This window comes from Bombus impatiens, unplaced genomic scaffold, assembly GCF_000188095.3.
Source record: "Bombus impatiens unplaced genomic scaffold, BIMP_2.2 scf_0344, whole genome shotgun sequence".
NCBI lineage: Eukaryota > Metazoa > Arthropoda > Insecta > Hymenoptera > Apidae > Bombus > Bombus impatiens.
In genome coordinates this window covers 1,354,465-1,380,376 of record NT_176763.1, presented here as the reverse complement: position 1 = coordinate 1,380,376, position 25,912 = coordinate 1,354,465, and the positions used below count along the sequence as shown (strand labels likewise).

Here is a 25,912-nt window from a genome sequence, read left to right as displayed (position 1 = left end):
TATCATTATTCATATGTTATGGAGGAAATAAAAAAAAGATATTTCAATAATAATATAATATTCCAAAATTATAATAGCGAGAGAATTGAACTTAAAATATAAACAAATGAATCTTATACTTTATTAAATTTCTTTAAAAAAAAAAATATCTTATTTCTGTAGTCATTATTTTCTTTTACGTTTGAAAAGTTACATATTGTAGAAGATACGTATGTAGGTATATTATTTTTCGAACACGTATTCAAGATGCAATCGATCGATTTATTTCTCATGTCGAAGAGAAAAGATCGCTCAGTATGTGAATTTGGAAACCAATGATTCATATTGGCCTTATTACGTTGCACTTTCACTCACTCGCAACTGTCTCCACTTTCACGCTGAAAGGTGTGTTGCAGTGATTCTTTCAGGCCATGTCTCACAAGTGGCACTGTTCTTAGTGACGTCACAACGATTGCTCTTACATCTCGCTATGCCATTTTTTCTCGGATTGTGTCAAGAATCTGAAAAATCTATGAACGTCGAACATATGATTTTCCACTAATAAATCCAAACTTTTGCCAGAATTATTTGAAGTTCTACCAGAAACAGAGAGGATTCCCGGAAACGTCTCATTTTTCCTTTACATTGTTTCATAATGTATAAGAATTCACTTTCAATCTGACTATCTATTATGAAATTATTACAACATCTTAAAGAATAGACATAATAGTATGATAGATGAGAAAAATCACTTTTTACAATTGTTTTAAAATAAAATATCGGATTAACGTTCTCAATCTAACGTAATTAGTATCTTCAATCACGTAATTTTATAATATGAATTAAGTCAGAATTATGAAAGAAATTTTCTTCAAGCGGAACCAGATTTCTGAGAAAAACGTCATTGAAGATTAATCGAGTACGCATGAGCTTAATTGACATCACAGATATTCCACGATAAATTGTACTTTTATACTTATTCCGACAATTTTGTGTTTCTCAAATATATCTACTTTTAACGTCATTGATTAATACAACAACGCGTACGTAAAAAATGATATGAAAAGTATTGCAAGGAATACCTTCGATCCGAAAGATCTGCAATAGGAATAATAATCGTTTAGTTAGAAAAGACCTCCGGTAATTAAACGATATTTCGATCTTTTTAAAACGAACATATCATCTAAATCAAAATTTAAAACCACGAAATCTTCTATTCTGCATGTAAGACACAGTTCACCACCAAATGTGTCGTCATATTTATTAAAATGCTGTACTTCAAATATCACCAGAAATAAGTGGCTAATTTTAAAATAACAAAACGAAGCGATTTAGTGTCCCGTGATGATTACTGTGTCGTTCGAACGGTCAAAGGAACAAATTCTGAATACTAAATCTGAGCGTGATTTGTGTTCCATCTTCCAAGCGTTCATAGGAGGATCTAGAAATCGATCGACCGAACTAACGGTTGGAATTACCGGCGCGCTTCGTTGTGCAACCTTCTTGACGTCACTCGGTCGTTACACTTGCTTGAGACTGATTCATACACGTCATGGCGTTGCGCGCCGCGCTCGTCGTCTTCTCTTCCTTCACGTTGCAGGAATATCGCCGCGGAACGTTTCTTGTATCGAGCACTGATTTAGTTTGTTTCTCGACGAGCTCGTCTAGAAACGCGAGCGCTATTTCCGCGTAAAAGGAATACTGCGAAAATCGAACGTTCCTCTGACACTGTAAATGAGACAGTAATTAATTGGAGATGTCGTTATCAATCTGTTTATTTTTAATTAACCTTTTTTTTTTCTTTTTTGAATGTTAGGTAATACAAGACAATTTCTAAGAACAATGTTCTGTATAATGCACACGGGTAAAGTAGAGAATTATTATGAAAGTATATATGCCTTTGACTGCTTTTTAAGGAGTTTAGTGCTCGAATAAAAAATGATGGAAAGTTGTTATTTATATAAAATACCAATTCGTCTTTAGAAATAATGATTTCAATTTAATTATGACTTGATTATTATTGATTCTATTGCGAGGCAAAATACTGTATACTTTAATTCTGTGTTAGAATGTTAGTACAAATTGTAAGTGAGTGTCAAGGTGCTAATAAAGCATTGATAGTGTTGGAAAATAGATAGGAATACCTATTTCTTATTTCAACAGCTTAATTTCGATCACAAACTGCAAAAGCGATTTCAAATAGGCTGATATAAAAATATCAATAACTAATGAAAAAATGCGGAACATTTTTTATGACCACATCGACAAGGAAGGTCAATGAATCAATTGACTTATCGTCAATGTAATGGCGATTTAATTCGTGTAATTGCTATAGATAAGACGTACACATGTATCAGACACTTGTTCGATATGTTTTTAAATTCACGAAAAGAAGTCGATGATAAGTGTCCTGTCTGGTGTAGGACGTATCTGTTTCTCTTAGTCAAATGAAAAAAAGAGGTCAGTATTGTGAGATAACGTGCGTCAGATCACGGACGCCGTTAACGTAATAATTTATCCAACATATTATTCAACTCTCGTGCGTATGCGCGCACATAGGAACGTGTCTGTGTGGAAAAACTCGGGATTTACCGTGGCGAACATTTACTTACACTTGAGCTCCGTAGAAGATTCTTACTGCACTTGTACTTTGTACGACATTGCATAGCATACCGGAAAATTATGCATTTGTGATAGAGGAAATTTACACTCGAGATGTGTGGCATATTCGAAAGATATTGTCATCGTTCGAAACAAGATTGATAAATTTACTTTTCGATCATTGTTGTGATTCATGTAAAATCCATTCGTGTAAATCCTTTGTATATATATAAAACAAGTGGTTTCAACATTTATTCGTTTCTTCAAATTAATTGAAAAGTAATTAGTCGTACGTTACCTAGTTTCTTTTAATTTTTTCATGTAAGGAGAAATTATTTTTCTTCGAACTCTTTTATTATACGACTATCAGATGAAGGTATGTTTTATTATTTTTATTTGAATAAATAATTTCTTGAAATAATTTCTTAAATAATTTCTAATTCTATTATAAGATAGGTACTCACAAATGTCCTTGGTTGAAATAAAAATGAGAGCAGATGCTGGGGAATTGTAAGAGAACTTGGATTTATTGTTTATGGTTAAAATGTATAAAAATTTAAATTATTTTCAAAGTAAGAATCTTAATGATCGTACATTATTGTTGCCTTTAAAACCATTAAACGTCATGTTCGCTTGAATGGTTGAAGTGAGTTGTAGCGTTTACAGAATATCCGTCGCCAGACGAACGATTATTTGCCTAGCATAAACTTAAAATATCTGCATGCGTATGTTATTTGTCTTCGGTAATTCTACTTCTAAACTTGTAATCCGCCGATAGTATTGCATGTAAACAAACACTTAATGTGTTATCATAAGTTATCTGTTAGAACTCTTCGATATATAACTAAGAATAAAAAATAAAAAATGTATAATGATAAATAGGAATAGATGATACGATAAAATTTTTGCCACAATCAAAAAAATAAAAAGAAAGAGGATTCAATCCTGAAGATATTAAATTTTCTATAAGCGTATAAACATCCGCAATTTAATTACTGTATCATCGATATATTTATATAAAAAATTGTGAACTACATGCAAGTGTAACTGCAAGTAAAAAGAGCCATTTCGAAAGCTACATACTACTTAAAATGAAAGAAAGCTGAAGAATTTAGGTTAACGTAAGCGAGACATCTGATGCAATACAGACAAATGTTTTGATAGACAGATTTCCTATTAAGACTTCGATTTAGTGTATAAAGCATTCGCTCCTCCATTGAGAATGCAATCTGAACCGAATCCTACAAAAAGAAAGAGAGAGAGTGATGTGACAAACAAGTGGAAGTAAAAAGAAGATCGTTTTAGGTGAATATAATAAGCATTCACCTGATGAACGAAGGTGCACAGGGAAACAGGTCAAAACCTGCACAGACGTGCGTAAGAACAAACGAGGAACCAAACCCGGTATTCCGAAGTAGGTCGATCGTATAGTGAGAGTGTCCTCGTAGATCGATCGTGTAACGCCAAACTTTTGCTCTTCGAAGTAACGTTATTGCCAACGTGGAATCAAACTGATTATCTTATGCTTCTAAACACGGTGATTTTTATAATCTTGGTTAATTTTTTAACTAATAATATTAGTGAATTAACGAATAACGATCGTAGATTTCTATGACCACAAATAGCTGATGATTTTATAATTTAAAGCGGAATAGGGCAAACAATTGATTTGTATAATTTGAAAAATTCACTTGCACTTTTTTTCATTGTTGTGTATAAGAAGATGTATTAATAATAATAACTTTTAGTCAGTGACTTGTCAAATCTCGCTAACAACTAGGCCGTGGACATATATGCAAATTCATATTTTTATGAATTTTTATCTTTGATTAAAAAATCGGAACTTAGATAGAAGATTGTTTTCTATCTATCAAATATTGTAAAAGGTATCATACTTTGGATGTTTGATATGTTTCTGCATATTATCAGCTCTCTGACTATTTTTTGAATTTTTAATGTTCCCATAAATTCATAAAAAGCCGCAGTTTACTAATAATATTAGTTCGGTTGTGCAAAGGAGTTTGGCAAACTCTATTCACAACCTAAGAAAGATTTCGAATTCTGAGTTAGAAAACTGAGAAGATTGCATCTTCTTGTCTTTATGTGATTTCTTGTACGAATAATTATATATATAATTATATACAAAAGTATGAAATGGATGAGAAAAACTAATCTCATTATAACTGACGATAAACGATTTATTATAATTCACCTATGTATCATTCTCTGTCGTATACATTTTTCCTTTATGCAGCACATTAAACTATTGTTTAACTAATCGCAAGACTTTTATCAACTAAAACAAGCAGCTGCCCATTTCGCTGCCTTATCTACATAATATAATGTCGTTTATAGACCGTAATCGCTTCATTCAATGGATAATCATATGCGGTACGTTCAGTTTAAGAGGAAAATGATCTGGTTACTGAGAAACTCTGTAGTTGGCTTCTCGGAGTCGCATAATGACTCAGCAATCGCGTTGGGGTTTACCTATGGTCTTCTTCGGACCGTGAAGCTATTATCCGCGGGAACTCGACGCACGTACGAGCCGTTTTCACACTCGTTTAATCGCCAGCCATCACACGGGTCAATTTATAGAAGTTACACTTGCATAAATATGTTTATATTTTAGCATCGATAAAAACCCTTTGTTACACAATAGAATGTTAATTTTTCATTTGTGTTCTGCGTCAAATATTATATGCATTATGGAATAGATTTAACGATTAGCTACAATCAGCATAACAGGTATAATTATGATAATTTCCTTGTAAAGGATAATATATAAACTTTTGTCGGGTTCTTATAACTTATCATATGAAAAGTCTTAATTCTTAATATGCTATACACGTATGTACATAGTTAAATAAATTTTTAACAGTAAGTTGTACCTATGCTATTTATTTGAAATATGTATATAGATAAGAATGTATATATATATATTCTTAATGTAATAATATTCCTTTTACTAATAATGTGCTAAATAATACTATTTTTTTTTTTTAATAATTATATTATATTTACAAACTGCGGCTCTGTTGAACGAACCAGCAAATCTGATAATGTGGATATCGTGAGCGTGCGGATAACGCTCACTAGTGAAATGATCATATCAAATTACAAGTTGTACAATTCAAATTGTACTTTATCTTTTGATAAAACTGATATGTATTTGCATAAACTTCCCGATATGTGCAACCAATTTTACCTTATAATTACACATACGCTTATATCACACACACACACACTTCTACATTTATTTATAATTATACATTTCAAATAATAATATACAGTGTGTGGACATGAAAAACTAAATATCCAAAATTTCAAAAATAATATTTTATTAACACAACAAGTCTGCTGTTACTATAAACGTTAACATCTTTGTGTTCCTCTTTCGGTAGTATTCCAAGCATAAGCACCCAAACATTTAAGAACATTAGGCAGTCCTTTTAACATAGCGTTTTCGGTCCGCTGTTCCTTTCCTTCTTTTTTTTTTTTTTTTTTTGCTACAAAAAACTAATTTCGAAGAACGCGAAGCTCGTTTCTCGTGAGATATACATATTGCAAGCAACTCTCTTCGGGCATAACATGACTGGGCTCACGTTCGCGACAAAGTTTATGGTCGGACGAAAAAAATGATACGGGTATGCTAATTCGCCACGCGAACCAGTAATATTGAAGTCAGGATTGTCACGCGTCACTGACCGAAACGGTCCGGTACGAGACTCAGGATGTTAGAACGGCGATAATTCTCGTTGACACGGGACGTCGTGGTCGTCGTCAAGTGTGAGAATCGTGGTTACGATCGTGGATCAGTCATTCACGACGGTAAATACATTTTCGAGACAGGAAAATATCGTTGCGAATGTCGTTAAATATTCTTATGGTCGCGTCGTAGACAACGACAAACGGGAAAGATCCTTGTATTTTTTCCATGTCACCTTCGGCCGAGTGACTGGTCACCCAGAAATTATTGCAACTTCATATCGAGTATGTTGTAACGCTTTAACGATGGGACGTAACCTCGATCGAGAATCGAAGGTGAGTTTCTTCGGAAGCGAATGACTCGAACGGAGCACCGTTTTTCCGCTGTCGACCTACGAGACGAGTAAGCCGATCTAAACTTTAAGTGTACTTTTTATGATGGTCGGGAAAATTATGGTTATAAATGTATACTGCGCGATTTCTTCCTTCTCTTTCACCTTGGTATGGAAATTATGTCGTCGAATAGAAAGATAGCTATACGAGTGAAGTACAAATAGATGCAGTCCAATTCGTTGGTATTAGGACATTATGAAAACCTTTAAAAATGATCATCTGATTCAAAATGTTATATTATAAAAGATCAGTACTATAATAGTAATTTTATCAACAATATATCGACGTCCATACAACGAAGTTAATTCTCTTCGCGTCTATGTATGACTGACACGTCTTTTGATCATCATTTTGATCAATTTCGACATTCGTATTATTATTATACATTAATCGTTTCTCTTAATTTTACAGTGAAGATTCAAATTTTAAGTAGATTTCTTCTAGTATTCATCTACTCCATATATTTTGTTATATTCTTTATACATAAGATATCGAACAACTCTTCTCTCCAGTCAAATTTCCGACTACGTTTTCAATAAATTTCAAAGTTTCAATAATAAATTCCAAACACGCGAATAACAGAAATACTCGTTTAACACTTTTGTACGTAGAGACAATGAAATTATGATCGTACCATAAACGTTAATTATTTCGGTGCAATCGTTTCAAAGTTAATCGTTAAAACTTAGTAATACACGCAACAATGATTTTGATCATGCGAAGAGAATATAAATTTTATTACATTATTCGTGTACACGTATCTTGGTCAATCGGTGAGTTGCACAAAATGAAAGAATTTGGCGTCAGGCGGTTACACCGGAACAAAACTGTTCAGGATACGAAATGTTTGTAACGGGACCTGATCTTGCGCAATAGTCCAAAACGAGAGCCGATCATGACTAAACGTGTACCGAACGTGGGCCCAACACGTGGACATTCCGGACGACCGCAGAATTCACTTACAATGATTCAGAGCATACCACCAAGATCCGGTGTATAAATTGCGAAATGTTCCATTTCGATTTTCAGAATGTCTAAAAATAATAGATTTTCATCTAATCAAATAATCAACTTGTTTCTCTGAAGTACGGGCAAATGTTTAAAGACGTTACTGGTAAATATTTATTGAGTGTATTTTTCGCGCGTTAAGCTCACGTAAGCGGATATTCTTTGACGAAACCATTAGAAGATGCCTCGTAATCGTGCTTCGTAAAGCAATATTGATATATAATATGATATATGATATGAAAAATGGATATATAATATGAAAGAAAAATTGTAACAGGTAGTATATTTATGTATAATAAAATTCCAATATTTTTATTAAAATTAAGTAACTGACAACATTGCAATGGTAACAGTGTATTTTCTCTTTATCTATTCTTTAATAATTTAATGATGCAATTTGTAATTTAATTCGTAATTTGTGTTAAATACGTGCAAGATAAATGGACGTCTGAAACGATGATTCTGGACAATCTCTAATATTTCAAACTTTAAATAAGTATTTAAATATTTGGTATATTTAAAATCGAACAAATAATCGAAATTGATATTAGATCAGTAGCCAATTTTATTGCACATGTGTCGCCGTGAATCAGCGGGACATCCCCTAACTGTTTTTACGAGGAAATTTAGCTAATATAAAATGTAAAAAAATGTATATTGTATGTAGTATTTGAAGAAGCTTATGCAAATGTTAGAACAGTTTAAGGAAATTTTGTAAAACTAATTCTGTAGAAAATGAACCAAGAGATAGACCAGAGAATGTAGTCCATAATATTTTAAAACAGAAAATATGAGATATTATTGAAAATAATCTACATAGTGAGAGAACTAATATTTCAAATAAAAGTAGACTTTTACTTTTTACGATTACTCGTCGACTGGTGCGAACAGGAAAGGTAAAGAGAATAGACAAATGAATTCTGCATGAGTTATATGATATGCAGAAGTTATGGCAATTAAAGATGACTGCTTATTTTGCTGTTTCGAAGAAATAAACAGGTTTTATTATGAAATATGAGATTCTATTAAGTGCTCTATAGCTTCGACTTCGCTCTTATGGATTATTATCTTTGCAAATAGTTTCTTAATTTATGCATCGATCATTTCTATAAGTATATTTATAATTAAATAGAATTAATATTTATACGCGGATGAAATATTAAATTAGACCGCCGATATTTATGCACTTATAAAAAATATGGAACACACATATTGTATAAAAATATACAAGGTATTTAGAATATACATAGTACTTATTATAATATTTGCATTACATTTCGTGGAATAAATCTCTATTTAAAACCCATTTCCTTAACTGTATTTACAGAAATATGCATTTGCATAAAGATCTAACGACAAGATAAGAATGACAATGACATGAAAATTATTTTAATTAAATATACAATCTTTTGAAAAACTTCGCGTGTTTGAAGTTTTGCTTAAAAAAACATTTCACATGCATTCCACTACAAAATGCAAAAGTACATAATGGGTTGCATTCAAAATCGAAGGTAGTGTAGAAATTCATCCAATATAAGGAGAACGTTTAAATTGTCGCACGTTAGGAATGACTCGATACGCGTTCTTTTTTTTTTTTGGATGTTAATTTCCATATTCGTCTATGGCTTTCTGTTCTAATTAGAAGTCACATAACGTATTCCTAAAATTTAGCAGGCTCTTATTGAAAAAGATACAACCTCGAAACCGCAACTGTCTGTGGAATTCAGCCTACTCTCGATGAGAATGAGGTCAGAAAAGCGTTTCTTCCGCGAGTAGGTTCGTCGATTCCGCAAGACCTTCGGTTTCCGCGTCCGAGACATTGCTCCGAGATGAATGGAACATTCCTGGAATTGATCCGCGATGATTCAACTCCAGGACGTACAAACCCGTTTACTACGTCTTTCCTTCATGAACCTACTCCGAAAAAATTTAGTTCCTACCTGTATATCTAGTGAAATGCCAAACTCTGCTTCCACCGGAAATTCCAAGGATTATAATCTCGGTCACGCTTTCTCAACCCTTATATAGGCAACCGCAATGCTGCGGTTATACAAGTTAATAAATAAAAGCTGGAAGCTTGAATATTTAAAATATTTGCATAAATTTCTTTGGAGACTAGAAAGACACAAATAAAGAACTGAAAGTAAACAATTAGAAAGGAATACAGAAGTGGATACGAGAGAGAAATTAAGAATGAATAATGCGTGACTGAGGAACAAAGTATCAATGGCACGCAGTTGCGTAGAATCTGCTCACTATCAGAGTAACTGCAAAGAGCGACGTAAGGTGATATTCATTGAGGAAGAATATTATGACAAACCGATACCATAATGGCTTTTCTCTTTGAATGGTTTCCTGTTACGTTTCAATGCATTTCTAACAAACAACGGACAACTCGCGAAATTGTGCTAACTAAAAAAATTGTCATAGATGCTAGACTGTTTATTGTTAATAATAATTTGTGGACTTTATTTTGAACCGCTCGTTTCTCACAAAGTGATTAATGCAACATAATCGTAGCACGAAACAAATTGATATTACTAATCATTAAATGCGAGTTTAGAATAATTATATTTGTTGCACGCGTGTTCGACACACCAGTAAAGCATAAGGCATCGTTGTTTTGATTCATACGAGCATCAAGACAACCAACAATTTTCTAAATAAACTGACGCGGATAAAAAGCCTGAGAACACGAACGTCTTATTAAAAACGCATTTATCTCAACGATTTTTCGATATTCTTTATGCAGCTCCGAATTTTACCAACAAACAAGTTAGCGTTACGTGCAGTTTATAATGCTCGTCGTCGAAGATACGCACGAAGGATAGTTAAATTCCTGTGAACACGATTTTAAAGTTGATTCGAAAGCTGATGAACTTCCTGTATTATATCATTGATTCAATCGATACGACTATGTAGTCGCGTTGAATGAACGTGGTTATGAATGAACGCACGATGTCCGGGCACGTGTTGTTGACGGTAGCGCAATCGCGTAGGGCCTGTTGGCAATCTTATCGGAAGCAAACGGCTGTCCGAATGGATGGAGGGAAAGAGAGAACGGAAAGCGGTGGAGGAAAGGCGAGAGAAAGAGTGGAAGAGAGGAAAAGAGGAAGAAACGTGGGGTGATCTGAAGGAGAATGTGTGGCACGATGCCACCGAGGTGGTTTCGTGCACAGGTGCACCCTATGAGAGGGTAACACGATATCGTGCGATCTTTCGACCTCGAGTGAGGATCCGCCATTACGACCCTGAAGGGCGCAGCTAGCGTACGCGATGAATCACCCGGAGGAAATGATGTGCACATACAGACGCTCCGAGACCGACAAGTGTAAGCCAGCTTGTGTGCACCGGCCTCTCAAACCACGCGCCATCGTGAGAGCGTTCGAGAGCTTATGCTGCACGTGATCGCGACTCCTCGCTATCTTTGCCACCCGACGGATATTTTTGCGCTCTTTTGCTTGCGCACATAAGCCTTCGCGTTCTTTTCCTACTCGATCGATGAAGTTCCATTCGACACTTTATTTCAGGTATATTATATTAGGTATATATTATTTGAACGCTAAAATTATTATTAACGAACATCAGATCAATTAACTATTTACGATTATTGGTTTTAAATAGAAGTTTTAATAATATATGTCTGTAAGAAAATCTTCGAAACATAGGATAACATAGTTTCGTTTATGATTACGTGATTTATAAGTTTGAACTTTGTTTCATAACTATGACGTCCATTTATATTTATCACGCGTAATTATAATGTCTCGTAACTTCGCTCATAAGAATAAATATAGTTTGATTGATTTTCAATAATAAGGAACTTATTAGCAGTAATATATCGTAATAAAATATACCATTCGACATGACTGTCGGTTTGTATACCGGTTTGTGCACAACAAGTGGAATAAGACAGGAACAAAGTGTCTGGTATCATTAACATATAATTTATATAAAGCTATATTAACAATTTTGCAAAAATGAGAAACTAATTTTTGCAGATATCTATCCTCTTTTTCCTCAAAATTATAGCCTCCCACTTTATCCGTTAAAAAACCCCATAGCTTTAATTATAAAGATACTACTTTCTTTCCCGTGTCGATTATAATTATACCTGTGTATCTAAATATACACCCGTGGCCAAGAAATACATAATTATGATAAAAAGAAACAGTCACTTCTTCACACGTCGGTATTCCAATGAACGCAAGTATGTATAGAATTATAAGCATTATATATTGTTATGATAATGTAGTATGAGAACATAATAAAATATGCAGTTGAATACCAAAACAAAAGCTCCGAGAAGACTGGCTTTTCTCAGTATGCAGTGTCAAGAAAATGCAAACGATACATGATTTACAAATGCCATTCGCACGGCTGTCCCAGGCGGTGCACACTCTACTGAAATACAGGGTGATTACGGGGAAACGAGCGCAACAGGTGCCGTGTTGTCTGCACTGGGAATCTTTTATAATCTTATCTCAACACCTCAGCCCCTCGATTTCATGGTATTTCTTTCAGGAGCGCCGTGCAAAATGAGACACAACGACATAAACTATCAGATTGGTGCATACCTATGGTATACACGATCTTTTTCAAATGAAACTTTGCTAGTTTTTTCAAAGTACGATATATTTGATCAATTGTTGGTGGGCCAGTATTGGAAGCCTAAATAAACAAATATCAATAAAGATACATATATTTAATTAAATAAATATATTTATATAATATATAAAAATATGGATATACCGATATGTTAGATTCAAAGAAAGAACGTTTTTTTATATACCTATATTTTAAAATATAACCTACTTCTATTGAAGCGATATATAATTTTGTTGTCATCGACGCTCTTTATAAGTGTATAAAACAGAATTAATGAACAAAAATGACGAAAACAACAAGAACAATTTTTGAAAGGTAGAAGAAAAGAGACGACAATGTAACGACCTAACTTCGCGTATCTTGATCAACGAGTTCGACATCTAAGAGAACATGATTCAAAACCTGTGATTAAGGAACAATATCTGCATACTCGAAGGATGACTACTCTTTTTCTCGCTGACCATTTATTACCACAGCGGTAAGCCTGACGCGTAGAGCAACTAAAAGCCGCAGGATAAATATAGGGATATTCCAGGATAAAATGCTCCTTAGTGCATGACGACTATTACATAAAGCTTAAAAATATCTTATTATGTATCGTACAACGTTTCAAGCGGATATAAAATAGATGAAGATACTAATGTACTTCGATTTCTTGATATTACATTTTACTATCTTTTACACTTTATCGTCGCGTACTTAAACTCGTTTCTCATGTATTTGAATGTTTTTTTTATCACAAATATTATTATTTGTTATAAACACTTGATAATTTTATAATGCCCAAAGAAACTAATTTAATTTCTATATGTTTTTTTTTGTTACAGAGCCAACTCAAGGAGCTTTCGATTTAAAAGAAAGGTGAGTTATATATAATACAATACATAATAACTAGACTATAAAGCTGTATAAAAATTCATATTCCTCAGAAATTAATTAAAACAGTGGGATTTTAAATGAAGGTTTGTTTCGTCCCATTAAATATCGTAATGAGTACTCTATTTTGGATATTTTGTATAATTTTGCATATGATCTACGTTCTATGCATTTTTGCTCTCTTAATTCGACTTATTAAGATATAAAAACTGAATCATCAAGGAGTGGAGAGTCATAGCTACTCATGGTTTCTTGAGCTACTGAAAAATACCCGAATTACGTGACTAACTTTGAATGCCATTACCAAATAACGGCATATTCTTTAAGAAGGGACAGTACGTAATATGTAGGTTCATTCATGGAAATCGGAGAGATTCGCAGTGACGTAGCTTCCATGACGTTACATCGCAATTCCAGTAGGCGGACTTCGTCATCGTAGTAAAATTTTTCACCTACGCGAAACTCGTAAAATCGATAGTATTACACTTGAACATTGTGCAATCTGTGTGCTACATATGAGGGATTTGCAATTTCCAAGTGATAATTCTTCTTTCAAACATATCAACATTTGCGCGTGCTTAGTAAAGACAGTAAAATTAATATGCTTTGCCGTTTACAACTCTCTTTTAACTTTCTTAGAATGGTACAACGTAAACGATTCATTTAAGCTGTCATAAATTGTGTGAAGACGTATAAGATCCACGTAACTTAAAACTAAACTGAGTCTTTCAAGACAGTTAACGCTAGAACAACTACTGTCTAACGTATATTTAAATATGCATTGTACATAAATTATTCTGGTCAGAATTCTATAACGAGAATAAAATAGATACGTACATATAATCATATTTCAAATTTAACGAAAGTTAACATTAATCGTGCAGTAGCAGCATCTGCATAAATATGTTCGTTTGTTTTGGGCAGATTTAGTATTTCTCGTATCAAATATTTATATTTCTAACAATTTCATTGTTTAATGAAACCTTCAATGAGAAATTTATTTACGCATTTATCTTGTAAGAATGGTTGTGAATAAGAAATGGAATATATGAATAAATAATGGAAAAACTAGTTTATGATTAACAGAAGAAAACTCGTGATTATATAATTGTAAATAAATTCTATCTAGTTTTAAATAATCATTCGTTTCATAAAATTAGAAACAATTTCATAAAAAGAAAGTCATGAGATTTTGTAAAAAATAAAACGTGCAGACTATAACACTTTGAAATATTGGATGAAGCGTATGTATACTGCAGAACATAAGCCATTTATAGACAAGATGTTGCAAAGGCGATATATTTCTTTCATTTACAGTTAGAGGAAGTAGAGGAATAAACGTGTAAACGAGCTAATTACAAATTCAGTATATAAGCTAAATTCCATGATGTTTACCTGCATTTTAATTGCAGTAGTTGGGAATACGTACTCTTGTGATCAAGATTAATAATCATTCTTTTCTTTCGCGTTCGCCAATCCTTGATTTCAAAGATGTAGAACTCATACATAAGTCAACGCCGTACTATTTATAATACTATGAATTTTTATACATGTTGGATTTTCTTACGAAATTTTATACACCTTTTATACGTATAACTTTGTTATATACATCTACTATCGTTACTTCCATACTGTATGCCTGCAACGTACTTCGTATAGAAGAAACTTGAAAATTATATTAAAATTCATATAAATCACATGTCGTTAGTAATTCTAATTTTGATTTAATTGATATCGTAAAATAGCGTTATATAAATTCTCTACTCTAACTTTTCAATAACAAATCTTTACGCTTAGTCATTTATGCAGCTATCGTCTCTTCGTGTGCAACTTTAAAAGATTTGTTCTTCTCACCAGAATGCGTCATGATAACATTGTGCATCAGCTAAAAAAGTCTGCTATTCTTAGGTCGAGGAAGTCCCTCGTAGTGACGTAAATAACGTAATTTCTGTGAGGAAAGAAACGTTACTGTCCGGAAGCGGACGTGTGATCAGACTTATAAGACGTAGCCTTAATATCCCTTTCTTGGAAAAATCTTCCGAAAATGAGGATATTGGCTAGACGGAAATGAATTCTATTTTCATCCACAGTTATAAAGTACAATAGGTCAATTGTACCTATTAAACACGTGAATAATCACATTTATGACTTTCGTCATGCGTAATGTTTATCATAGAGAAATTATTCTACAAGTATGTTTTTCTAATTAGAACGATATTTAATGAATCACGTAATAAATATATCTGACCAACGACTGTCCAAATTCTCTGTATTTCTCCTCTGAATACTTTAAAGGCCGTATAACCTTCGATACGCGGATATAGATAAAAGCAATCGATAAAATTAATTTCGCGAGATCGATATCTCCAGTAAAATTAGCTGTCGTTATTTTTCTTCTAGAGAAAATGCAACTTCACTGTGACATAATTGGAAAATCCTCGTAGCCCATTGTACTTCTAACATACTCATCGAGAATAAAATCGTTCCTAGCAATCGACCGAAGAGCGATTTTAGATATTCAAGAATGGCTGGTAGGAGTTTCCACGTGTGTCACTGTGCTTTCGTGGTTTCTAGACCACATTAAACTTTCCGTTATATAGAAAACACTTATATAAGTAATTATTCATTGCTTTTTATAACGTTTCGAAAAGAACGATATTCCATGCACAAATGTTTCTTCGTCAAACAAGAGAAGCAACACAATAGATAGCCGTTAATAATAAAAAAAGAGCTGTTTGCTTTACTGTTACATCTTTGGCTCCTGCGAAACTTTACTAGACATTTGGACCTAACAGATTCTGCCAGTTTCTAGATATTTTATGTCAAAACAATGATTCTAAATTAGATGAAAATGTCATAAAATGGCATTTACTTTCGTCAGCGACAAAAAATTCCAAAATTAACAAAAATGTACCTACTTGCGTCCCTTTTCTGTGTTCTTCACATCTCAGTAGCAGCGAATGTATTAATCCACGATCTAACGTATTGCAAAATTCTCAATTAGCCTATAAACCATGAAACAATACGCAATAAGTATCTGAAACTTGTAATCTGCATAACAATCGTGTCTCTCTCTGGAGCTTGTGCATTTTCTAGATCGCAAGTGAAGGCACACTTGCGCAAAATGGAGCGGTGTCGATTCGCTGATGATTTCGCGAGCATACCAGGTGGATGAGCATTTGCAGTGGGTGCGGTAGCTAGATCGCGATCGGTCGAACACGCTGATCGGCCTTTGGTGACAGAAATGGCCGACAATTATGCGAGCCAAGCCCGCGAGATGAGCTAACGCACGCGGTCGGCATCGCGACGGATCCGTAGCCGCTTTCCCTGGTCTTCTCTTCGCGCGGCTTCGTGATCACGCGCTAAAAATAATAGCAGACAGGCACGGCCAGACGAGCCGAAGGCGAGTGTGAATCAATCCCCGGAGGAAGTAGCGGCTCGCGCGGTTCCTTACTGCCTTACTCATTTACGACTCGGCCACTACGATTATATACATATATAACGCCGATTTTGACTGGCGATTTTGGATGCACTTCATCCACCGACCATTACACCGAAGTCGAATCTCTACTTGAGATTCGTAAAAATAGCTGTTCATCGAGCAATATACGTTGTACGCTTCGTTTCGTTTCGTTTCGTTTCTCGTGGTGATAGACTCGTGTCTGTACAATTCTATGCTGGATACGCGCCGATCATGAATGATGAATCTTTAGTGCGATTGGAAAGCAATTTTCCTTATTCTAATTGCGATAAATTGCAGAATGTTTATATGGTTTTATGCGGAAAATTATACTCAACTGAATCTCCTCAAAAGTGGTATTGAAAGAAAATTTGCATTATCGGTCATCGAAAACAGCAATTTACTGCAATAATACAAATGATTACGTTTGTAACTTCGATCATACTATGAGTTAATAATATTCAATGTGTTGTGGGATAGCGCTCGCTTAATAAAGATTATTCACGTTCTCCTTGTTACTTAATGACATACGTAGCACATAATAAACTTTTAACAAAACACACGAACATTTAATACAAACTTCTACATCGGTACTTCTTGTTATTCCTGAAGAGACATCATAATGGATATCATCATTCTTTACAAAATTTCCTTTGTCCTTTCTGCTTATCATGACAGACTGTCCGGATATTTACGTAGGAAACGGAACCTAATCATATTTTCTTGAATACGTATTATAGCAAGTACTTTATTTTGCATATTTTATATATCTTTTAATATTATACGCATTCTGAGTATTTTTGTACCTTGAAATCTCCTATAAATACATAAAAATGGCCAGTTTGCTTATCAGTATACACACAGAGTCGGGAAACGAATTTTCATTAACGATCGTTTTAATGCCGAAAGGACAATGTATAATGCATATTTCGAACGTCGTGCGCTGAAAGACAAATGAAGTTTAATTTTAAAGTTTGATTGAATGGATTGCAACAACTGGCTGATAAAGCGCGATCGTTCAAGGATGTGTTTCCGGTTTTTACGGTTACACCGCCTAAAATTAAACCCGCTGATTTAAACTGAGCGCCGCCGATCATCGTACAACTTTAAACTCGTGACATTGGTTCTACGATATTTACATACAAGAATCTTGTTGATTCTCTACAAATTCACGATTCCATGAAGTAGTACTGGAATTCTTATATTCCATGATTTACCGTCAATTCTACCGATCTTGAGAAATTTACACGTCGCTGTCTCTAATAACACCAGAATCGATTGCTAAGTAAGTATATAATACACACATGTACACATTTGGAGTCGATAATGACTATAACAACGAACAAACGAACGTTCGTAAAATTCATTAAAACGTTCTAGTATTCTTGTTAAAAAAATAATCATCTTGATATTTATTGCTAGTACTCGTATTATTTTTCATATATAATATATCTCAATATAATTTCAATATAACAAAGCTATTGTTATATTATTATACCCATCGTTGAATTAAGCTATTATTAGTTATTTTTGATACTTTACCGTGATTATGTATATTATAGAATCAGTTGATTCTTCTACCACTATAACCTTTTCGCTATGTATAAATTAGTATTGCAAGCATGGTAATCTAGTGGACAAAAGCACAATAAAACACAGTAGTACAGACACATTGATAAAACATATTCTTTGTCACAGACGTATTGAATCGTTGTATTAATTTACATTTTCTTCATCGCGTATTTACATCTCATTGTCAAATTCAAAACTCCGTGCATTTTTACGATTCGTGTATTACGTCGACCTTTTTTCATTCAAGAAATAAATGGTATAAGTTATTCAAAATGTTTAACTTCGCGGATGAGTTAAAAATCACGACATTTGAAAAAAGTTTTCGTGTTAATTAGTGTAAAATATGTATGTAAACGTCTACATATCTGTGAATATGTATAGCATACGTCAGCATATATTGTGGTGGGCAATGAAAATTCCATCAACAGTGAGCGTGTTAATCTGCGATTTACAAACATTCAGACGAATTCCTGCCGGTATATGATCAACATCGAAGCCATTCAGATTTATGTCGATTTCGGTAAAAGGATCGGCTAGAGGCTATATCGCGGGAAAATTAGCCACGTGTTATATATTACTATAGAAGGACGTAGTGGTATAAAGGTTGTCGGTATTCGCGAGGAGTACGATTTTCCAATGGTTGGCTCAGCTGATCGGCTCGTGCCGCGAGAAAAGACGCGGCAGTGCGTGTTAGAACGTGCGATCGTGCAAACGACATTCACGGTCGAATAACGTACGTCGGGTGAAATGCTCGAACGTGATCGCGACGTGAATGTTCCATGGCGTGGGACTCGTTGCCTGAGGATCTACGGTGCAATGTATCGTGGAATGCCGCCTGTAAGTCTTACTAAACGATGACCATTCTTTCTACCTTAAACATGCCGAGAGATTACCTTACGTACGTGTTCAGGTGGAAATATCGATGTTTGGAGGTTGCGGCAAAAACGAAATGATATATCTGTTTCCGTCGAATTTGCAATTAATTAATTTCAACGAAATATAAACATCGAACAATGAGAAACTGTTTGACGAAAAAATGTATCGATCGAAAGTAATTTTATGTATATTCGTATTGTCTCTGTATGTATACAGTAAACATTACAGACGTTTACGTACATTCAAGAGAATAAAATAGATAAAATTTGATCGGTATTAAAGCCAATTTGGCTTAATTGAAGTTAATGAATAAGCAAAGACACATAATCATTACAAAAATAATTTATTGTAAAATCGAGATTAGTTATAACGTATAATTTACTTCCTACACTCTTGATTTTCTTCGATCTTTCACTTTTATCGAGATACGTTTCAAACGATTGATTTAACGATCTGTATAATTCTATAATGTTGTAATAATAATAATTATAAGCATCCCGAAATTTTCCTAAATTTCATTTTAAATCTAGAATGAAATTAAAAAATTAAGCTTGGACACATAAACGCGATTCTGTTTGTTTACAAAAACTTGAAAGGAAAATAAGTATTATGAAAATTAAGCAAACACTATCTAAAGTAATAAACACTATAATGACAGCATACATAAATTTGTACTTTCATAATTACATATGTGCATAAACGCATATGTAAATACAAGTATTCTCATGGTCGGTCAAGAACGTCTGTGTGTAAAAATACAAAGACGCTAATCACTTGTGATAGGTTAACAACGCATTAATTTTTTTCCAGTTGCGACTTCTCATTATGGTATGTACGCATCAGCAAGAAAATCAAGTCGTACAATATAGAAAAAGAGTCTAGTCGTTCCAATAGAATCGTCGAAACAAGATTTGTATAAAATTGGAAAATTCTAACGAAATTACGAGATACATATTTTAATACGAAAACAATGTGATTCTACGTATTCATTGCCAGCGAACTGTCACTGTCTTTTGTTTACCTCCTTTGGCGTCGTCGTGTTTTCATTGATATGCGTGCGCGAGCCAGCTTCGTCAATTTACTATCCTTCCAATTCTCCACGACCGTTGTATCCACAAAAAATTATCGATCCTTTCGAATGTGAATTAATCTCGGAGACGTTTTATGTCACGCGGCCATCCATATGGCAAGTAATTTCTCGGTGCGTCGCAAAAAACATTCGCTGACACGAACACCGATAAATGAACGCTGATTTCACGGCCCAGAAAATTCTTAAATCACCGCTGCCTCGATGCTGACCTCTCTCCATCGCACCGGTAAGCGATTTTATTTCGTTTCAATCTAATACATTCCGACCTGTGCTTCCGTTCAACTTAGTCCAAATTAGTCATGTTACCTGCCTTCAAGTAGTTGGCCACTACTTTACCAGTATAAACCTGTTATGGTATTATACTTGACCTGAAATGCACTTTTTAATATTCTTTGTACCGATTCCTTTATTCTTATCGGACGTATTCTCTGTTCCATATAATACTCCGTTACTCAATAAGTTAACAAGATTTAATAAGAAATTCATTGCAAATGTTCTATAATTCGTTCGCCAATGAAGGCATCAAATCCAAAAGGAAATGTTTTTTTATCCATGGCATTTGTATTTAATTAAATCATATCTCTGCCAAGCGATGAACATTAATAAACACATTAACATATGAATGTTCACTGGAGGTATTATAGTGAATACTACTATACGTAATTAAGCTGTAGACAATATCGTTGCATATAAATCATAAACATGTTGTACAATTAAGCATAGCATTAGCGTTGCACGTGACTATCGAAGTTCATGCACCGATAGACAAAGTTAATAACAAAATCTATATGAATACCGTAATCGCGTGAAATTTTCTACTGATATGTGATCACTGAGCAACAAAGAAACATTCAGGAATGGTAAAGTGGCAGGAATGGTTTGGGAGCAGAATCGCGTTTGCGATTGACCCGCTATCTGTTTCTTTGGGTTTCATGCGGCCGGTATACCTCGGGTATTGAATATTGCGCCAGGCAACGAGAGTGGTTCTGGGTGGTCCTTGTGCGGCCGAAATGTTAAGCAGAAAGGGCAAAACGGACAGCAAGACGGTCACAGAAAGAGCGAGATAAAGAAAGAGAGAAAACGTGCAGGTCCCTATTGGGTTCTCGGCGTGCCTTTCGTACCCCTGGAATGTGGCCGATGTCTCTATCCGCTTCTTGCAGCGGCCACGATCACGGGGACCACACGAATCGATAATTGCCTCTTTCGAAAAATTGCTCCCGCCTTTTCCACTTGGACCAGTTAAACGTCGTTTTTCTGGGCAACGCGTCGGTACGCGCCTCGAATTCGCTCGCGTAATACCGAGCGCGAAAACCTGACCGGTTGAAGAAGCGAGATCCAAAGTACGCGGCTTCTGTCATCGGGATGTTCCGAGCCGGAGGGTCCAACGAACTTCGCTCTCGAATGTCGTCACTCGGTCGAATTAGTTCTCCTTATACATATAACAATAGATGTTTGTACTTATTCGTTGAGCTTGAAATAATGGCGGTAGCTTAACAATAGAATTATACCGATGATCTATAATGTGTGTCTAAATATTTTATACATAAATATTTCGAATTATAACGATGCAGTGGGACATGAATTATTAGAACGTAGATTAAGGAGACGATGCATTATTGGACGAGCGAATAGAAAATTCACAAGGAAGAAATCGTTGTGTTTTTGCTTGAAAGCTTTGGCTCTTGTTTAATATTAACATTTATAAAGAAGTTCAGAAGAAATGCTATATGCAAACAAAGTTCGATTCCGTATTTGTGAAAAATTGAATTGTACACACATGTACAGAATGCACTTAATATTGAGAGTATTGAAGCGAAGTGTTCGATATAATATTGAAAGACCAAAGGAATCTTTACTTAGGTTCGTTATTCGTACTCATAGCAGCATTACTTCGGCATAACTATATGTCAAAAAAAGAAAACAGGAAAAAACGAAATAAGCTAAAAGGATGTAAAATTAACAACATTATGTAAACGTAAGTATGGGGAGGACAAACAGGAGTACGAACGCGCTAAAGATGCTCAAAGATGGTAACGTTAAATGCACCGATGTTCATTGCTTGTCAACGAACATGTCATTTACTATATTTAGAAAAGATGTTCGTCGCAAGAAGAGGTACACGCGAACGTATTCTTTTCTCGCATCGTTTTTCAATATTATTTTATAACGATCGTCGAACGAACTAACGAACGAATCCATTATATCGACGTAATGTTTCATTTAACAGTCGATGGTCAGAATGCATGATTCCAGCTATTCTCTTTCATTTCTATCGAAGCGATTATCGGTTATGATGACAGACATTACGCGATAATGCGTGACTACTCGCGTAACAGCGTGATACCAAATTAGGCTAATTTGCATAGCTAACATACACCATGAGCGTGTATCGTGGCAAATGTTAGCAGAAGATGAATTCGTCACGCACCGGTTGCGTATGACAGCTTCCACTGCTTATTTTCGGAAAAACACGCGTATTTCCTGCGAAACAATAATCCATGTTGACTCACTAATCAACCGGCTCGAACCGCGCTGCTCTCGTTCCTGCGGCTTCTTTTCGCTTGTCTTTTTTTTTTTTTGTTTTGGCCAAGCGCCACGAGGAACGCGTACGTTTTCTGGGTAACGTCTAGTCACCACTTAAAGTCAGTGTAACGTATTTGAATCGGAAACAAAATCCTGCATGCAAATAATCAAACTAGATGTCCACGTGTGACGCACACGACTAATTTCTCACAGCGACGATGACAGACAGATTTGTAAAATATGTATTACGTAGTTGCTAATTTTAGTATAAAAAGTGATTCGTCTCGTGAGATTTATTGTAATACCTTCGATCGGATATGCTTGCGTTATTATTACGAGCAGCAGGAATATGTGGCACGACTTGTTTGGCGAGTATGTTGCAGTAAGGTCAGTTTTTCTATTGTAAGTCAAGGAAGAAATGATACTAATTACTCGGAAGTCGGAACAAAAAATTAATGTGGCGTATTTGAAATAAAGTTGTAAGTGCAACTAAGTAAATCGGGATAAATTAAATGTTATACTAGCTTTTATTATGTTCGTATGTAAATAAAATTGATACCAAAAGATTTTTAAATAATCCATTCACATTCCATGTGCAAAGAGAAATTCTTGAATCTGAATAGTTTGATTCAACACGTTTTATAAGGTACGAAGGAACTTGAACAAAGTTTTGTGTAAGAAGTTAGATTCAAGCAATTGATGTTCAAAAAGGTTGGAGCAAGTAATTGAGAAAAAACTGAAGAAAACTGCACGTACAAACTAATAATAAATTCGACTAAAAGTGATTATTAAAATTTCATGAGTAGGACGCCGTTTATATCTATATTTTTAGAGATAATTCAATGTGCTTAAAAGAGGCAAATAATGAAAATTCAAGATTTTCTATTAGCTTTGTAACGCGGTATTTGCGCTAAACGCGTACTTCTACGTTTCTTCTACAATGTTCATGCCGCGTGCAGCTACGTTTTCCCGTTATCATCGGGAGTCATGATTCTGATGTGATAACTTATATTATGTATACATAACAAGAATCATGTGTATACGTAGTACGCAACTCAAGATTGCTCGCGAACCTACTGAAAAATCTCGTGAGGACGGTCACGTACACCTTACTGTTTAAATTAAATTGCAACTCCTCGCAGGATGTGTCACTGACGAAGCTCACACCTGTTTATTATTAATCATGGAAGATGTTAATCAGATTCCGATCAGAACGCCAATAAACGATGCCGACCATTATAAATACACAGTTTCATTACCCGAAGAGTACGATTTACACGATAAACTTGCTCATCAGCTTTTCCATGTTTCAATTATTTTTCCACTTCACGTTGTATTTCAGGCAATTTGGAATCAGGTGATTTTCTTCTAACTTTCTAATAAACTTTAAACTTGCGTTTATATCTCTTCCTCCTTTGTACCAATAAAACATTCTGATGATGTTTGTCTATCATAGAAAAAGCTAGGACATCCTGTATTCGTCTTAATCTTGCATTTACTTCCAACGAAGGTTGTCTTGTCAATCTTTCAAGAACCTAAAACAACGTGATCGCGAAAGCTTAAAAGCATATGATACGTGTTCTCGATAACGACGAACTCCGCGTGATCGCATTTATAGTTCCGTTAAACAAACATATAGTCACGTATCGTCGTTGCATACTTATAAAATTATCATATAGAAAATTATCGTGGTCCACCTGAGAATTTTAGATACGGTGTGAATTCGTAGAGCGGCAAGGGCCGAGCTGAAATACCGAGCGTTATCGAGGCCGTGAACGATTGAATCATGATGTATGTACGAGTACGCACGCGACAGTCAAGACGCGACTTCCAGGAGAAGGTATTAACAACGGTTCGAATTGGCACGCGTACTTCCCCAGCAGACGACCTGCATAATCCTACAAGAGTTGAGCAATGGTAGAAAGGACTGGACGATTGTCGGATCGAATGATTGAATTATGTACTTAATTACACGGCTAACATTCATCCCTTTTATGACATGACATAATGAGTTTTGTTTGAATGGGGTTGCTTACATTACATAAAAACAATAACAGATTTCTCGCAATAATCGAATAATGGAATTCTATAAACCTTCCTGTTATTATCAATTAAGCGTAATTTTGTTTTTACATATCCAGATACTTTATAACTTCTTTGGGGTGTATAATGGGAAATATATTTAAAGGAATTAGATATAAAGGTAATATAAAATAAGGGATGAGACGTTATGGGAACAGTAATGCACTAAATTTGATTTATTCATTATGGATTTCCCATACGTGCATCAGAAAGGAACAGTTTTAAATTGAGCGCTATTGCAAATTGTAATAACAGTATTCTACAATCGTCAAGACCATTTCGTTTAAATTGTTCGTAAACGTTAATTATTAAAAAATATAATATAACGGTATAAAAAGATAATGTGGTACATAAACATTAAAAAGATTGATATTCAATACACCTCCGATTCTCATAACATAAATAAGTTTCATTTATCCTGTCTTAATTTCTTCAATGGTTTAATTCGTATGGTTCAGATGTAATACTAACTAGGATGGTTATCTTTTTATTATATAACAGAGTATTCTAATGTATCGGGATACACATGCGTAGTCATACACGAGGTATTCTTCGAACAGCGTTTCTTATGCACTTGACCCCGAAAATTAACGTGACGTAGACAACGTAGACGTCTGCTTTCGTAGGCGCGAAATCATTTCGCAACTATTGGCGAGACCGCCGTAATCATTGCGAAAACTCGCACGTCATCCCGTTAACCAGTTTATACCATAAACCAATAGCGGCGAAAGTAGAAGAAAGGCACGGGAGGAGAGGTTGGCCTTGATTCGAAATTCGTCCCTTCTACTTTCAAGATCGCTTCTATTTTTACCGTAAAATACGTGCTTCCCGAGATTTTTGATCTCCTGTGACGTCACACACGTAATAAAAAAATAGTTGCGTTGTTATGTGGTATAATCCGTGGCACCATAACCTACAAATCGTTAGTCCGATCGTTCTCACTCGTAACGTGATTTCTAAAGCGAGTGTAATAGAAATCGCTTAGTCATCTAGAAATCCTTTCTCTATCGATTCTTGTACTATAACACGTACGTCAATTCAGTACTAACTGTTATAATAGTTTAAGCTACCTACACCTGCGTTGTGCGAATAGGGAAATTTAAACATTTAAAAATGGCAACGTTAAAATGAAAAGT

The 25,912-nt window shown here is 34.7% G+C and overlaps 1 protein-coding gene across 1 annotated transcript in view; it reads left to right on the top strand.

Annotated features, from left to right (window-relative positions):
- Positions 1 to 13,142, top strand: part of LOC100745699 — a 55,348-nt gene extending 42,206 nt beyond the window's left edge. Inside the window, exon 14 of the transcript XR_004461752.1 lies at positions 13,125 to 13,142. The gene's annotated coding sequence lies outside the window, so the exon portion shown is untranslated. The remainder of the gene's footprint in view (positions 1 to 13,124) is intronic.
- Positions 13,143 to 25,912: the final 12,770 nt, after the last annotated feature.